This window comes from Oryx dammah, unplaced genomic scaffold (assembly GCF_014754425.2).
Source record: "Oryx dammah isolate SB20612 unplaced genomic scaffold, SCBI_Odam_1.1 HiC_scaffold_27, whole genome shotgun sequence".
Taxonomy (NCBI): Eukaryota; Metazoa; Chordata; class Mammalia; order Artiodactyla; family Bovidae; genus Oryx; species Oryx dammah.
In genome coordinates this window covers 87,857,710-87,876,329 of record NW_024070211.1, presented here as the reverse complement: position 1 = coordinate 87,876,329, position 18,620 = coordinate 87,857,710, and the positions used below count along the sequence as shown (strand labels likewise).

General features: G+C 34.1%; 1 long non-coding RNA gene across 1 annotated transcript in view; it reads right to left on the bottom strand.

The window, feature by feature from the left end:
- The window catches only part of LOC120854772, a 166,297-nt gene that overhangs the window by 107,539 nt on the left and 40,138 nt on the right, over positions 1–18,620 (bottom strand). The gene's annotated exons all lie outside the window — the stretch shown is intronic.

Sequence of the window (18,620 nt, the reverse complement as noted above, 5' to 3'; positions counted from 1 at the left end):
CAGGGTCATCCCAGTGCACCAGCCCTGAGCACCGTCTCACGCATCGAACCTGGACTGGCGATCTGTTTCACATATGAAAACATACATGTTTCAATGTTATTCTCTCCAATCATCCCACCCTCGCCTTCCCCCACAGAGTCCAAAAGATTGTTCTTTACATCTGTGTCTCTTTTGCTATCTTGCATATACGGTCATCATTACCATCTTTTTAAATCCCATATATATATGCATTAGTATACTGTATTGGTATTTTTCTTTCTGACTTACTTCACTCTGTATAATAGGCTCCAGTTTCTTCCACTTCATTAGAGCTGATTTGAATGCATTCTTTTTAACAGCTGAGTAATATTCCACCATGTATATGTACCACAGCTTTCTTATCCATTCGTCTGCTGATGAACATCTAGGTTGCTTCCATGTCCCGGCTATTGTAAATAGTGCTGCGATGAACATTGGGGTACACGTGTGTCTTTCAATTCTGGTTTCCTCAGTGTGTATGTCCAGCAGTGGGATTGCTGGGTATTTCCTTCTAACATTTTAAATGCTTAAATAGCTCTATATTCCTAATTATGATTATAATACTTTTATATATTTTCATTTTAAGCATTTCCCTCACTTCATAATTTTCATTTTATTTTAAAATTTAGCAGATCCACAAACTAATGAAAGAGCCACATATGTATTTGTCTTTCTCCCTGACCATCTAAAAACTTTCAGAATGAATGTAAAATTTCTATTTTAAGCCTAACGAGTCTTTAAATTGGGGCTCAGTGATAAAGATTTTAAACCTAAACAATGCTAGGTGAAAATATGATGCTTGATATATTTTTAAGTATTATTAAATATAGTAAATGTTGTATTTACATTACCACACACTTTTACTTTAGATTTACTGTTGGATAAAATTACTGGGAAAATCATTTTTTTCAATAACAAACATTTATTTAGCAACTAGTAAAATACTACATTCTAAACATGTTGCTCAAAAGTCCATTTTAAGCATTTTAAAAAGATTATTTTTAAAATGCACACTTTTAAAAGATTATTTATACAAAGTAAACTACTGAGTTTCTCATGACTCAACATTCCTGGGTCATTTTTTGAGGTTACTTGAAACTTGTTACCTGCAGAAAATATGTCTAAAACCAAATACAGAATACACTGAATTTTCATATACACTGATTTCACTGAAGGGTACGATTGTAATACATCTCTTGCATCACAAGATACAAATGACTCAATCAGACCACTACTGACTCATATTTAGCATATGGTCACCAGTCTCCTCTGAGGGAAAGGTAAATCACTTGCCCCTAATTCTGTACTTTCAGACTTCACCTTTGCTTTGATTCGTAACTTCCTTTACACAAAAAGACTGCTTTTTGTTTTGTTTTGATTTTGTCTTAGTAATCCTCAAAGATCCACTAGAGATAAAGCAGTATTTATTAACATGAAAACATGGTTTATTAAATTAAAATTAAATTAGCTTCTGGGATCTGGACACTAATGAAAATAGGCAAAGGCAAGTTTTAATGAGGAGGAGAGTAGTCACAAATATAACTGAGACACGGATGCCATAGATGGACAAGGACTGCCTCTCTGACTGGAGAATTTCAGGAACACAGAAATGGTTTATATTCTGTATTCATACACCAACCAAAAATATTCTGTGAAGCTTCACTTTCTCTCATTTGTATTATCAAAACTAAGTTCGCTTCTCTAACTACAATATCCTTGGGGTGGTTACTCCTACCAACACTACCGTCACCCTCTAAAACATCTGAAAGTCACTGATATATGGCTGGTATAAGCCAGGATAAGACTGATATAAGTTAGGCTAAACCCAGTACAGGAAGACCCCTTCATGCTCACCTTCAAATTATGAACTTCCAAAAATGTGAACGTGCATTTGCACATCCAGTCACATAAGTTAGTCCTTGTGCTTGGCATACATTATCCTTTGTGTATATCCTCCACAAATAGTTGTGCTTTTGTGTACAAGCTGGCCTAGATCTGAAAGAGGACGACTTCACTGAACTCCTTGCTGTGCAACACAAGGAGCTTAGTAACGAAGACCTGACCCAGTGGACTGTAGCCTGCCAGGCTCCTCTGTCCATGGGATTCTCCAGGCAAGAATGCTGGAGAAGGTAGCCATTCCCTTCTCCAGGGGATCTTCAGCAATCAAACTCGGCGATCAAACCCCTGTCTCTTACATCTTCTGCACCGGCAGGTGTATCCCTTACCACTAGCACCACCTGAGAAGCCCCCAAGAATTACATATAGCAGTAGTCAATAGCAATGGGAAGTGGATCACAAAATTTATAGTAAAAACTGGCACATCTGGTGTATTTAGAACAATCTGCTGTTCTGTAAACAAACAGACGACTAGCAAAATATTATGCCAACAAGCATCCAATAAGTACAAGCACCCACAAGTACACAGGCCATTTAGAATAAAAGCTCAGAATCTGATCAGAATTACTGGAATCATAAAACTGAGTCTTGTCTGTCATTCAGTCACAGTCAAAAAACTAGAAAGATTCTTAGGGATTATTTGGAAAAATATGCTTCCTATTGTTAAGAAAACAAACAAGTATATGTAAAATAGTTGAAAGGAACATTAAAGGGCTCAAGCTCTGAAGCTCTAGATATGAATGAAAATTTTCTGCAAACTTATAAAAATTTGGCTCCTATAAAAAAAAAAAGAAATTTAGGATACAATTGATCTCTGATGGTCAATGCAAGACTGTGTGACGTATGAGCTCAAGGTATCTTTTCTCTCCTCGTGCTATAAAAGTGTATATTAAGGCTTTTCCTCCAAAATTACTGTAGAATAAACCAGCTTTTATACAATTTCTCTCAACCTGAATCAGAATTCCCTCCTCTTTATTTTGAACTTGAAGTACGAGGAGTGATTTTTACTTGTCCTTCAATATCAAGTGCCTCATTCATAGTAGGGAAATTACACATAATTTTTGAAGCCCATATACTTTGAACTGCATCATCTTGTTTAGTTTAAGAAATATCTACACTTATAATCCTGGAGAAGCCCAAGCCATTGAATGGAAAATACAAAATCTATTTCATCTACTGCCTTTGATTTACAAAGTCCATAAAATTTAGGTCTTGCTTCTCCAAGGAAGCAGATATCTTCATGGTTGCTTTACATTCTGTTTCCAAACAAATCATTACTTAATATCTGTATATACACACTTGGGGCTTCCATGGTGGTTTAGTAAGTAAAGAATCTGTTTGCAATGCAGAAGACTGGGGTTTGATCCCTGGGTTTGGAAGATTTCCTGAAAAAGGAAATGGCGACCAACTCTAGTATTCTTGCCTGGAAAATCCCACTGACAGAGGAGCCTGGCAGGCTACAGTCCATGGGGTCACAAAAGTGGGATATGACTTAGTGACTAAACCACCATCACCACATACCCACTGAGGGATCTGACCGTCTGAGGTTACCTAAGTATGTATCAAATCTAATGCAGATCCCATGTCTCCAGTGCTCATGGTAAGACCACTCAAGATGCCAATGAAGTCACCATTCCAACAACACAGAAAAATATTTATTTTTCCATAGAAATGCAGTATCAGTTCAAACAAAAGGCACACAGTTACAAGATAAATGTGTGCTTTTTATTTGACAATGTCTAGAGAGCAATTAGTTTGAGGAGCTTCAAATTTAAATACAGATGTTACAGAAGTCAGCAAACATTTCTACTATAAAGGGTCATATAGTAAATATTTTTAGTTGTGTAGACTACTTACAATTTCTGTTGAATATTCTTCTATTGTTCATTTATTTTTTCAACACTTTAAAAATGTAAGACATTTTAGCTTAAGAGCTGAAACAGGCTGCAGGCCAGATTTGGAGGGTGGGTAATACTTTGTTGATCCCTAATATAGAATAACCTGCTTCTGACTCTACTAGACTGAAAACCTAGAAAGAAGGAATGGAAAGTGCTCAATCCACTTTAATATTTCTACTGTCCAGTACAGTGACTTGCACAAAGCAGCCATTCAATAAACGTTTGATTAAAGACAGAATGAAAAAGTAAATGAATGAATGGATGTCAGAATTATTACTTACAATGTTACTTATTTGTACTGCTGATGATAGCTAGTTCTCTACTATGAGGCATATACATGACTAACTTCACAGCTTCCTTGAGACTGGATGTGTTCCTTCTGGTCTGGATCATTTAATTGCAGATGTGAGACCTTCCACTGCTCTTCCTCCCCCTCCCCCTTTCTTTCCAGTTTGATGATAAGTGATGACTAAAATGGTAGCTGATCCATAAAGTCCTTAGATTACTGAGAACAGAGAGATACCTCTGATGATGACGATCATGTAAGGATATCAAGAAACAAATTTTCACTGTTACCGTTGTTTTAAATTTTCTCACTACTTCATAATATAGTCTATCCTGATTGATACAGTACCAATCATACTCATCATCAGGCTACACATATCCTATTTTAAAACTCACACTTGGCTGTAGTACAAAGCAGAGAGATGAAAGCATCTCTCTGCTGAAAAAATCAAGTCATTTCTAAGGGTGATGGAAGGCAAATCACCAGTCATTTCAATTTTATGACCTGTTTTCTTAACCAGGATAGGATAATCAGGATATTTAACTTTTTAACACTACACTTGCAGGGCAAATTAAGAAGGCAACTATACAGACGCTATTTACAATTGAATAAATTGGCTAATTACTAACATTTTCTAATACTACTAACACTGCAAAGTAGTTATTTTGATCATTAATACATTGATGTGGAAACTGAATAAAAAACTGGATATGTACTGTCTCATATATTGCTTACAATATAGATGGCTATTTGCTAAAATCCCTGTAAGAGAAATTATACCTATACAAGTATGGCTAATCAATTATTAATCCTGAGACAGAATAGCTACAGATTCAGAAACACTTAAGAGATACATCAACAAACTGTAATGTATGGATCATATCTCCTGATTCAAGCAAACTCTAAAAAACCAAAAAACAGACAAACAAAAACGCTCAAAAAGGCAAACTCACAACTGGAAGGGAAAAATCTGAAAGCTGGCATGTATGATAATAATTAAGAACTATTTCTAACTTTTTAAAGTGTGATAATAATATTTTTAAATAAATTTTGAGTTTCTGCCTTTAGATATACATAAATATTTTTATATATAAAGTTTTTAAATAAATAAAATATATAAACAATATATAATATACAAATAAAATATAAAATATATATAATAAAATATATTAATATATATTTAATATACAAAAAAGTTTTTAAAATAAATATTGAGTTTCTGTTTTTAGATATAAATATAGAAATATTTATATGTAATAAAGCTCTAATATTATACACACCTTTCAGGACAATTATTTCCATTTCTCTTTCCCTGGTCTAGAGCTTATATGAAGAAAGCTAATGGGAGAGAGGTCAGACAAGGAAAAAAGGTTACGTGTGCAGGGTTCTAGACTTTTATTTCGATTTTAAATGGAGTAAATCAGTTTTCAGTTTTGCCTGTGACTACCAAAAAAGCCCAGTAAACAAACTGACTAAATTCAGGTTATCCCAGTATGCCCTGCACTTCCTGACTCAACTACAGCAACGGTCCCCAACCTTTTTGTCACCAGGGACCAGTTTTGTGGAAGACAATTTTTCCACAGACCAGGGTGGAAGGGGGATGGTTTCAGGATGATTCAAGTGCATTACATTTACTGTGCACTTTATTTCTATTATTAATACATCAGCTCCACCTCAGATCATGAGGCATTGAATCCCAGAGGTTAGAGACCCCTGACCTATACTCCTCCCTAGTTTGCCTCATTCTAGTCTTGGCTTCTTTCCTGTGCCATCTTTTCAATAATCCCTTCTGACAATGCTTTTCTACTGCACCTCTGTTACTGCTGCTGTGATTACTAATTAACAAATGACAATCCCCTATGCCTCACTGTCTTCACAAAATGCTCTGTCTAGAGACCTATTTGCCTTAATAGAAACCCAGAGGACACCTTTCTCTGGTAGCCCTTTCTAAAGGAAGAAGCCTTTACTCTCCTAACACCCTTTTATTAACAGAGGCTAGGGTAGGGTGGAAAGTTAGCATTACTTCAGCCACTCATTTCCAAATCATTACCACCTCTTCATGTAAAAAAATTTATTTCTTTTAGGTTTACTTTCCATTCATACCACCTAATTTTTTGTTTCTACTGAGGTAATGTTTTTAAATGTAAGAGCAAGGATCGAAAATAGGTAAGAAAATCATTTATACAGTTTAAAACTGATTCATGAAAAACAATTACAACACTGAATTTTAATATTAACTTCAAATTCACCAATGTTAGCAATGTTACCTTAAGTCCAAGAGGTTTTACTTGTACATCAAGAGAAAAGGTTTAATGGGCAGTCTGGCTTACTTATATTATCCCCTCCCCCCCAAAAAAGCACAGTAAATCTAAAATTAAGGCAACAGTCTCTCCTAAACTGACTTCATCACCACAGTAGAATCTTTATCTATTGTCTTGTCACACAGTAACAAAAAATCTTCACACTTTTAAGGAGAGCAGGCAATTTAGATTAAATCAGCTACTATGTAAGAAAATATTGCTTTGTGACAATTTTGGTCAGTTCTATAGGAGGGGTCTAAGGCCTTGGGTGTAAGGCCTTGAGTGTGCAGAGAACCCAAGGGTTTGCAGAGAAACCTAGATGGAGTATTCACTCCATCTTATCACTTTATCTCCAGTGCCATTTTTGTTAAAAAAGCAAACTTTAGACTACATATATGCACTCTAGAACACTAACAATGTTAAACCGAAATTTAATTAAAGTAAAACAGAAATTTATATTTCTCAATCAAATCACTGTAGTTTAAGAAAACTAACAGAAAACATACATAAACATTTAACCTTGGTAAAGGAAAAACTACCCCTAGTCAAACCCCAGTGATCTAGTTTTCAGGAGATACGAAAATTTAGAATGATAAAACTTCAGTGTTAAATAAATCTGATACATTTAAAATACAAGAGCCTGTCATGGAAAGTAATGATCTACTGTCAGGGACAATCAAGAGCCATTTTATTCAGTTTTTTTTACAACAACTAATTCAGGTGGCCCCTGAAACTCTAAAGTTATATATATTATGTCATATGTTAAATCTAAAAGCATTCAACTTAACATTCAATCAAACCTTTAGTTGGTATACAGGCCAAATCCCCAGGGGAAAAAAAAAAGATAAGCCAAAATTAATCACAATAAAAGGAACCAGTATTTTTCTTTATGCTGTACAACACAGATACTTTGAAAAACATTTTTTTAGATATAGAGGAACCACATTGAAAATTTCTAAAAATAGAAATTTTACCTATAAAGAGAAAAGTATGCATTTTGGCCCATATATTTTCTATATGCTTATTCCCTGGTAAAACAGGAATCTGTATTGCATCTAAAAATATATTATCCCAAGGGATGACACTTTGTGAGATGTTATGTCTTAGTAAATTTATTTTAACTAAATGATGACTCATTTTCACTACGCAGATTTCAGGTAACTACAATATACATACACATAGTCCCATTGTTGGGTATCTGACTTTCAGTAGATCTCAAGACATTGCATCTATTATAGTAATAAATGCTAGTATTATATTGGATAGTATGAGCAGGGCAGAACCTATGTTTGAATTAGCATACTGAATTCTCTAGATGCATATAATAACTAAAGCAAAGTGAACAGATACATACATTTAGCCATAATTTCCTCCAGAAGATAACACTGATCATGTAAGACATTTTGTAAACATGCACTATCCAGAGAGCTTAAATTTTTTTCTTCATATAATCTTTCCAATTTACTATTTGATCTCACTACGATCAGTATGCAAAAGCAAACTTAATGATTACAAATCTCACAGTGTTAACTATTTATTCCATTTTCAACCAGGAAGAGTTATCCAACATAACATCTTCTATGAAAAATTTGTAGGACATCAACAACCATCTTTGTTCTTTAAAAGTGTTTAAAACCAATGCATTTTTAAAGACAGTGGGCAGCCTAAGAGAACTTAAAGGACAGAAATGGGTAATTCTGAATTAACATAGAGAAAATATCTAAGATCATCTTTAATGAACAAGGTACTCAACAGGTAAATATATTGGGCATATATATTAGTTGTAACACCATAAGCACTGACAGATCTCAGCCTGAGTCCCAATGTCTATTATTTCACCACCACGTGACTGTGGACAAGCCACTTCTCTCTACATGTGAATTTTATCATTTCAAAGACAAATACCTACTGTATAGCACATGGAACTCTGATGAATGCTATGTGCCAGCCTGGATGGGAGTGGGATTTGGGGAGAATGGATACATGTATACCTATGGCTGAGACCCTTCACTCTTCACCTGAAACTACAACACTGGCTAAACCCCAATACAAAATGACTTTGGTGTTAAAAAAAATAGTACCTATTTCACTGGATTATTAGGTGGATTAAGTGAGAATATAAAGTGACTTAGCACCATGTCTGCCTCATAACTATGGCCATCTACAACCTCTTCACATATTTATATATGCACATATACATAAAACTTTATCATATATATACACATAGAGAAAAATATACATAAATATCTTTGTATATTTATATATGAAGATGGAGTGTGACAGAAAGAGGGAGAGAATATCAAAATCTACTGGGCTACTATTAGTGATTTTTAACTTTAAATGAAAATAATTCTCAATATTTTAAGCTATGTGTTCTGTTTTGTTAAATTATTACTTGGAGTTAGTATCAAATTGTAGTAATACTGAAGTTTTATGATTACATTTTAAATGACAGTTATATAAACAAAATGGTTTTAAGAACTTGTTTAATGTTATTTATGTATTTCTAATTTTCACAGTAGCGAAGTTGCCAGAAAAGTGAAGTGAAGTCGCTCAGTCATGTTCAACTCTTTGCGACCCCATGGACTGTAGCCTACCAGGAATTTTCCTCCATCCATGGAATTTTCCAGGCAAGAGTACTGGAGTGGGTTGCCATTTCCTTTCCCAGGAGATCTCCCCAACCCAGGAATCGAACCCTGGTCTTCTGCAATGCAGGCAGATGCTTTACCATCTGAGCCACCAGGGAAGCCCGTTGTTGCCAGACTTTTCCATAATTCTAACAATCTAGAATGTGCTAGGAAGTATCAGCTTTAACAATACAAAAATGAAAAAAAACCTCCAAATTATATTTTGGACAAAATGGTGAAATGTGAACTAGAGATATGCCCTCAAACTTTTATACCTGGTACCCTATCCATTTCTTCATTAAAGAACCTTGATCCTACCATGATAAAAACAGAATTTCGCCTGAGGATTTTTGTTGGTTTGTTTTTCCATAGGTTCTTAATGATTTTAGTTTAACAGTTATGCTGATACTTTTGAATAAAGCAGCTGAGATTACTCTGTCCTACTAGTAGCAAACATACTAAAATATTAAATTACTTAAGTGGATATTACATATATCATCACATAAAAGCACCAGAGATTTAATCTCACCCCTAAAGTAGAATGCTATGTTGATATAGAGAGAAGTCTTTAGGGAAGTGTCACCTGTTCTGTCCTTTGATCTTATTTGGTATTTGCATTAATTAACGAAGACACTGAAAAGATAAGGATAAAATGGCTTAGCAATAATTTGTATAAACAGGAACCACCTACTGTTGAGTTTCCCACAACCTTTTTATTATCCAGCATTGTGACATAGATGGTAAACACATTAAGACAGTATAAGGTGACATTTATATAAATGTTAATCTAGAAGAAAGCACTGGCTGGATAAACATTTAGTGTGAGCTCTTAAGGCAGACTCCTGTAAATAAGGAAAAAACATAAAAGCCAACAACAGTGGGCTAACCAAATAAATTATGGTTCTTCCATTTAGTATAGTTCTATCTTGAATTTTAAAATTATGCTGACAAATACATATAGAAATATACTTATGATGTATAAAATGAAGAAAGATCATTTAACAGTATGCAGATTTTGATCCTATTAAAAAATTAAAATGGAAATAGATACATTTTTCTGTTTCTCACTTCCCTCTTCCACCTTTACATTGTATATTTATGCAAAATAAAAAGTAAGTAATGAAAAACATGTATGCTAACAGTGGATATCTCTGAACAATTAAATTATACATTTAGAAACTTTCCTTTCATTTATCCATACATTACATTTTTTCAAAAGAGATCATACGTTGTTTCTGAAACATTAAAAAAAAATTAAATGAATGCATCCTGCATTAGCTAAAATGTTGGGTCTTAGATTAAAGATTTAGATTTTTGGGGTATAGATTTTGGGTCTAGAATTGGGTCTTAAGATTCTCAATTCCTGAAAAACTTTGATATTTTCCTTTACCTGCTGGTCATAATACATCACTTAACATTATAACCAGAGAATGAAAACCTGTCTTATAAATGACTACAAATTTTAAAGGAAAGGTCAAATTTAAAATGAAATAATAATTGTTAGCAAGACTAGATGAAAAATTAGATACAGAATCTATCAATATGGTACAAACAGCAATGACATAGTGAAAGCAAAAATTGGTACACACTAACTGCTGATTAGTTACAGTTATCACTCATAATCTCCTCACTTAAGATGACTCCCAATCATAAAAGCAACAAAAAAGGAACCTATCAATGCATTATCAGTGGGAATACCTAATGAATGAACAATTGCAATGTACAACCAAATCAGACTTTCTCCAACAGAAGTTACTTGTTGGAAGAATGCTACAACCTAATGTAGAAAAAACTCTTGGATTCAGATATGATCTCAAAGGGTCAGCATAACACTGAAATAACTAATGTAAGATCTGCTTCTTCAAATACATTCCCCAAAACATTCTCTCCTTAGGATGATCCCAGAAACAAAGTTTATGTTGCCAGATCCCCCAATCCCACTAAAAATATCTTTTTAGGTCCAACTGAATATGCAGATTCACAGGACAACCACAAGGGACCCCAGACAATGTCTACCCAGAACGTTACAAGACAAGTCAATGTTTGCCAGCATGGCAGTGTCAGCTATTCCTCTTCTGCAGGAGACCTTGTAGCAGTCCACATAATGGTTCATTACAGCTAGCGGGGAGCTCTTTTTTTTAATAGATAAATTTATTTATTTTAATTGGAGGCTAATTACTTTACAATATTGTATTGGTTTTGCCATACATCAACATGAATCCACCACAGGTATACAAGATGTCCATCAGCAGACGAATGGATAAGAAAGCTGTGGTACATATACATAATGGAATATTACTCAGACATTAAAAAGAATACATTTGAATCAGTTCTAATGAGGTAGATGAAACTGGAGCCTATTATACAGAGTGAAGTAAGCAAGAAAAACACCAACACAGTATACTAATGCATATATATGGAATTTAGAAAGATGGTAACAATAACCCTGTATGCAAGACAGCAAAAGAGACACAGATTATAGTATAGCGGGGAGCTCTTTTCTGGCCTCCTACATCAAGGCTTCATTACAAGATGAGACCCATATCAGACAGATGAGGAAGGTGCACTGATTTTAGAGACCTCATACCCTACCAGGTGTCTGTCAATACCTTTGTATCAATTCCATAGGCCTCGCTTCCAGGACCCATTTATGAAAGTCACCACATTCAGGAAAACCCAAATATATGGCTTCTTGCCAGGTATTAATAGTGCTATCAGTACAGATGAAGTTTATCAATTTTTACCATAAGCAATGTTGCCTAGTGACACAGCTAATATATTACCCTTATCAGGTTACCAAGGAAACAGAGCTCACAGTTAAAAGAAGGTCAAACTCTCACGCTGAAGGGGAAAGGTTTTGTTAAACCTTTGCCCACACAGGGCAAGACACTTTCTTATAGCATGGGTGTGAAATGAGAATAAGAACGACAACTCAGTTACCATGAGATTTTAAAACTCAGTTTTCGAAGATTGAGGGGCTGGGCAAGGGATGAAGTTGGGTGTAGTGTAAGACAGGGGACAGGAATTGAATGAAATTATTTTGTAACTCTGAACAGCATCCCACTTCCATGAGTTTTAATTCCAGTTAACAGTCAAATAAAAACAAGAACAGAATCTAAATTCAATGGTTTTGTTTTTTAAGTAAATCTATATTCAGTTAAACCAATACTTATTGAGCACCTTGACGTATCATGATCTGTGCAGCATGTTGGGAATGCCATCTCTGCTCTCTAGGTGTTCCCAAAAAACTTTAACAACAGATAAAAAACTGGTGGTGCCAAAAATTCTCTGAAGAACAAAAGAAGCCAGAAAGGATGTTAAGTCAAATCTGAAATGGTAAGTAAGAATGAAACAAGCAGACAAATGAACTGCATTCTTTACTTAAGGTACAGCTTGAGCAAAGGTGAGGAAAACATAGCGAATATGGTAGATTTAAAAAGTTTAGTACTGCTGAGGAAACACTAAGGTGAATAGTAGATTGTGAGACATGAGGCATCATGATGAGATGAACATAAAATATTTACCTATTAACACAGTATTTAAAAAATCAACAAATATGTATAAGTCTAGCCAGTGAAAATAACACTGTCTGTAACTGCCTCTTAGCACTTGCTACCTCCAAAACTTTAACAAACCATCTAGTTAATTTTGGAACATACAAATAACAGATACGTTTTATTAACCACACATCAATTAAATGCTACATTTATCTTTTCAGCTCTGCTTTGAATATATTCCAGCCAATGAGCATTAATAGAAAATCTTCCTATCTTTAAGAAAAATCAGAGTTTACAGTGTTTTTTACTAAAAAAACTATAATCCATGGAATATTCAAATTTAGCATTTTATTTTGTAACTTTCCTATCCCTCACTTTCCATGTCAGCTCTCATTTATCTAACAGGTGGTAATTTACACATTCAACTTTGAGAAACTTCACATTTTAATGCATACTGTGATATCCCCTATATTAATTTCATTCCCTAAAAATGGTCATCCTACATCGTTTTTGAATAATGATCTGAAATGCTTATGATACTGCTGCTGATTTGTTAGAAAACATTTTGGTTTCAACTATGGGATGGAAGATGGTCACAGGCTAGAAAAATAATAGAAACACCACAAAAATTCCTAAGTTTGCTCTTCTAAGCTGACAGCTGGAACTTTAAATGATAGGTTTACACAGCCTCCCAGGGTCCAGCTTCCTCCAATCTTAAAGCTATTCTCACTCCATCTTCCTCCCCTTTCTGTTTTAGCAACGCTGGGAAATACCAGGCTACATGAAAAGAGGAAAGACTTGATATGGGGTTCCATGTGGCTAGAAAGAGTCTGCTAGGCCCTTCTTGGTATATGCTCTAGAATAAAGCAAAGATGGCTTACCCTTTCCTTGTTCCTGCCCTGAGCAGGTAGGGCTTATACATGAGAAAACTGGGGATGAAGTTGGGAGCTACCTAGTTCCAAATCTTCTTTTGGAAAATGTGATGTCTAAATTTATTTTCTCAGATGCAGGCTATGCAATTCCATCTCTGTCAGACTACAACGTATTGAAGAATCTCACCTGCTCATTGGGTAATAGGACTTGAAGAAGGCAAAACAAGCAAGAACCATGATTTTAGGGATTGAGAAGTGACCACAATACATAATTTCAGCTCTTACGAATGTATTCAGAAATACCTTAATATAAGAGCAGTAGACTATACATAAGAACAAACTGCTGTCAACATTTTAACCATTGTTTTTAATATATCAATTACTAAAGGAATATAGCAAGGAAAAAAGGACAGAAGGGAAGAAGAAAAGAAGGGAGGCTGGCCAACATAAAGCCTCCAATTATTTGTCAGGAAGTTATGTCAAAGCTTTTGGGCTTCCCTTGTGGCTCAGTTGGTAAAGAATCTGCCTGCAATGTGGGAGACCAGGGTTCGAACCCTGGATTGGGAAGATCCCCTGGAAAAGGGAAAGGCTACCCACTCCAGTATTCTGGCCTGCAGAATTCCATGGACAGTCCATGGAGTTGCAGAGTCCGACACGACTGAGTGACTTTCATTTCACTTTAACTTTAGTGCTCGTTTGTCACTAGGTAAGAGGATGAGGGTGAGTTCAGCTGTGAGGCTTGACTGTCCCTAAGAAAAACGGCTGGGAATGGATAAGGTTGAGGCTGGGGGCATTAGCGAGCCTCAGAGAAAGGTAAGGAGCAGCAAAAATTAGTGTGTCCGAGGAGTTATGAGAAAGAATGCAGATTTGATCTAGGGTAGCACCAACTTCTAAATGATCTTAGCTGGCAGAAGCAGCCATGTGGAAGAGGTCTTTGTGCAGTGGTAACACCTGAAGATAAGCAGTAGGAGCAGTAAGTTTTTGTGATATCTACTTTATATGAAGCAGAAGCATAAATATCATCTGCCTGGTATTAGAGACTGCAGTCCCATGAGATTCCAGGAAAAGGAAGTTTATCAGTACTGAACAAGTATATCAAGTCTCTAGTCTGATCAAAGAGGGTGACAATGGTGGGAGAAGGGTATACCTTATTGGCATTAAAGCACTTACAGACTCAACCTAGGAATTTAGACAATGGGCTAAAAACAAGAAAGATCAATGTCCATGTAAGAATGAGACAACTAAATAGGTTGGGCAGGGTCTTCAGTCAAAGATGTGAGCAAGTAAATAAAAAAGTAGCAATATTATAACTGGTATAGTCATAGGTTTTATAAGATGTATAAGTTGTACATGGTGGCAAAAGCTGCCTTTAGAGAGGCCTCATCAAAATCACCAACTTTTTTTTTCTTTTATTAAGTCAGCCCTAGTTCACACAGAGACAGACTCATGCAAAACAAGCCTTAGCAAAGCAATGAGCAAACTAAGCCCACTGTCTGTTTTTGTTAAAAAAAAAAAAAAAGTTCTATTGGAACAGAATCACACCTATTCATTTATATACTGTCTGAGGCTAGTTTTGCGCTACAAAAGCAAAGTTGAGTCTGGCTTATAAGACATACAGGGCCTTACCTCATGGCCCTTTACAGGAAAAAATGCTTTGACCCCAATAAGAAAGAATCCTAAGGATACCCAGCTTCTGTTCCTGTCATATTTTACTTCTATTTCTCAGGTATTTTTCAATGGCAAGATATAAACTAAAACTGAGACAAAAAATGTATACAGGTCCTAAACTTTCAGGAAAGATAACAAGTTCAGAACATCTGAAGAATAAAATTCTGAAGAAACCAAAGAAATATTGGTACTCAATCCATCCATAATCCCTAAAACAAATTCTAAAAGTAATATCTAACTCAAATTTCCTTAAAAATATTTTTTGTTTTTCTGTTACTGATCAAGACAATTCTCAAAAATTTTATTAGAATACTAAAAGAGAGACAGGCTAAGTGTATTGCTTCTCAAATTGTGTCTCATATCCCAAGGAATTTGTAAAGTCTTCTCAGAAATTCTTGTGTTCTTCAAAACAATTCATAATTTTCTAGAAAAGAATCTGCTATATATATTTCCTTTTAGAGTAGTATAAACAATAGTAAAATTTCAGAAATCCTTATCCGAATATATCAGTGGTGGAAAGAAAAATGACCCACCCCCCCAAAATAATAGTAATATAGTTAAAACTCAGGAGTGATTTTATAATTCGAGTACTATTAATTATTAAAAATGTCTAAGCACAAATTCAAACTAGATATTTGTTTGTTTATAACAGTAATCATATATCTGCAAAATAGCATTTACATGATGTTAAAACAAGACTTCAGCAAAAGTTTATATTATTATGAGCTTACTGAACACAGAAAAAGTGTTAAATATTTAAGTTACTGAACACAAAATATAAAATTATATACATTTTGAAAGCATGTTAAGGGACTCAAATTCCAATGATTAAGGCAGCTGAAAATGCAGTTTAAAAATATGCAAATTTGGAATAAAGACTGTAAACATTTGTAAGAGCAGGAACTGTGTTTTTTCTTCTTACTTTTTAGAAATTAAGATTCCAGGAAGCAAAGTCAAATTTTTGCATCTTGCAAATTTCCTTTCACTAAAAAAAGTGAAAATGATGTTATTCATTAGTGTATATGCATATTATTACATCTATTCATCTGAAGCTTAAGACTGACAATAGAAAAAGAATTTGTAAAAAAATTTTATGATAATTCTGACTTCAACCTAATAAGCAAACAAACTGGGAAAATATTTTCAGCCAACATGACAAAATTTTAATATCCATTCTATAGAATACATTTTTACATATTCATACTCAATAAATAAAAAATTAAGCCCTCAATAGATAAAAAAATTAAATATCAGTGGATATTCTATTAAAACAAAAGGAAGTATCAATGGTAAAAAAAATACATGAGAAATATTTAACATCCCAAGGACACAAAGAAATGAAAAGATTTTAAAGAAGAGAAAATCCAAAGCTTTCAATGGTACAATAAGGCAGTTTGATATAGTACTTAAGTAGATGTCTAAATTAGCTTCATATAAGTAAACTGACAATATGAAAGACAGCTTTAAAAATCTTCACAGCGATTTCCCTGGCATTTCAGTGGTTAAGACTCCATGCTTCCACTGCAGGGAGTGTTCCTAGTAGGGAACTAAGATACCACATGCCACGTGTCTCAGCCAAACCATTAAAAAAAAAAAAAGTTTATCAACTTTAATTCAGGAATTTCATTTTCAAAAATTCTAGTCTTTGGAAATTGAGATGATGATAAACTCTCATGTAAAAGAATATTTATTGCTGTGGAATAATAATAAAATGTTAGAAATGATCTAAGATTTAATACTAAGAGAATGACAAAGTTACAGTATATACACACAAAGAAATAATACATTTAAAAGCTTTGAATAAAATGGTAATGTATTAGCAATACCATAAATTCCCTCTTTTTTTTGATTAAGAAAAACTAGGTATACAATGCACATGCAAGCAGAAGAGAAGGTATAGAGAAAAAAACATGAAGGGAGGAGAGTGTAGAGAAAAAATAATAGAAACTTGCCAAAGTCTTAACAGTGATTCCTTCTAATTTTATGTATTTCCTAGATTTACCAAAGTGACAATTAAGTAGACTTAAAAACAGGAAGGGGAAACATAAAAAGAAAAAGAAATTCACCACTATGCCACTGATCATTTCATTACTATTACCAGCTACTTATAGTTACAATAATATTGTAATTACTGATCAGTCTGACTTGCATCTCTGATACACAGTAAGGAAGGTTATTTATGACAAAGCAAAGAATATTTTGCAAAGGAGTTACATTCTAAATGAAAATTGTATAGGACTGCAAATATTTAAATGTTTAAAGTGAAAAATTAGCCAAAAAATTATTTATATTATTTTTAAACACTCTGACAAAATTAAAACTCAAAAACTATTTCGAACACTTCATCACTTAGACACTGGGAAATTTTTTCGCAATGGAGAAGAAAATGTATAACACACAAGGAACATAAGAAGAGACAAAAGATATCACCATCAGAAATAAGTCCTATTCAACCATTTCATAATTATGGTGGAAACATATATGAAGCCTCTTTAGCTAGAAAATGAACAGATAATAAAATGGCAAGGTGACAGGATAAACAGTAGAACCATATCATCATCTATAAAGGTTAGGTAAAATGGCACATAATGCTTTGACTGAAGTAAGGTCATGTACAGAGAAATGACAAAAATATTTCTAAAGAACAAATAATCAGTCATTGTAAGAAAAAGAAACTTGGAAGTAATATTTTTTTCAATGTCCTTTGTAAAGTATTCAGTTTAATACTCTAAATTCTGGGCATTATTAAGAAGGTTTCTAACAAAATGAATATCTTTTACTTTAAAATTTTCAATAAATTCTAGAATGGCAGTCCATACTTCAGTTAGGGGCTAAAATAATCAGTTTACAAGTGTATGCAACATAGAAGCAGATTAGCACAATTAACCTCACCACTACAGAAAGAACATATGAGGAGATTTATTAAGTCCCACTGAATAAATGGCAAAAATTGGTTCTGTTCAAGGCATACACATCATTAAAGATTTGTTAAGTGGGCTTCCCTAGTTGAACATTGTTAAGGCATGCATTGGAAGGACCATGCATTGGAGGTTTCCAAATATGTGAAAGCACGTCACCTGTTATGAAGAACTAAGATCTCTCTTTGCCTTATTCTAGAGAAATCTTTTAAAGAATTGGAGAATTTCCTTTGGTTATTTCTTAGTTGAAAATCAATTTTAAGGGTATTTAAATCCAGACTATTAACATTTTAATTATACTAGTATACTGGCACAGCTCACTTAATATTAAATTTCCACTAGTTCTAATGTATTGAAGTAACAATTTTGAACTATATCCAAACTTAAGAGTATGATGATAGTTCTAATATAGAACATAGGGACTACAGTTGATAACACTGTATTATATAACCGAAATGTGCTAAGAGAATAGAAATTAAATGTTCTAATGAAAGAAAGGAAGGAATGAAGAAAGGGAGGGAGTGAAGAAGGGATAAGAAAATGATGAAAAGAAAGGTAAACATGTGAGGTGATGAATGTGTTAATTAACACAATAGAGGGAATCCTTTCACCCTGTATATGTATACACATTATACTCTTT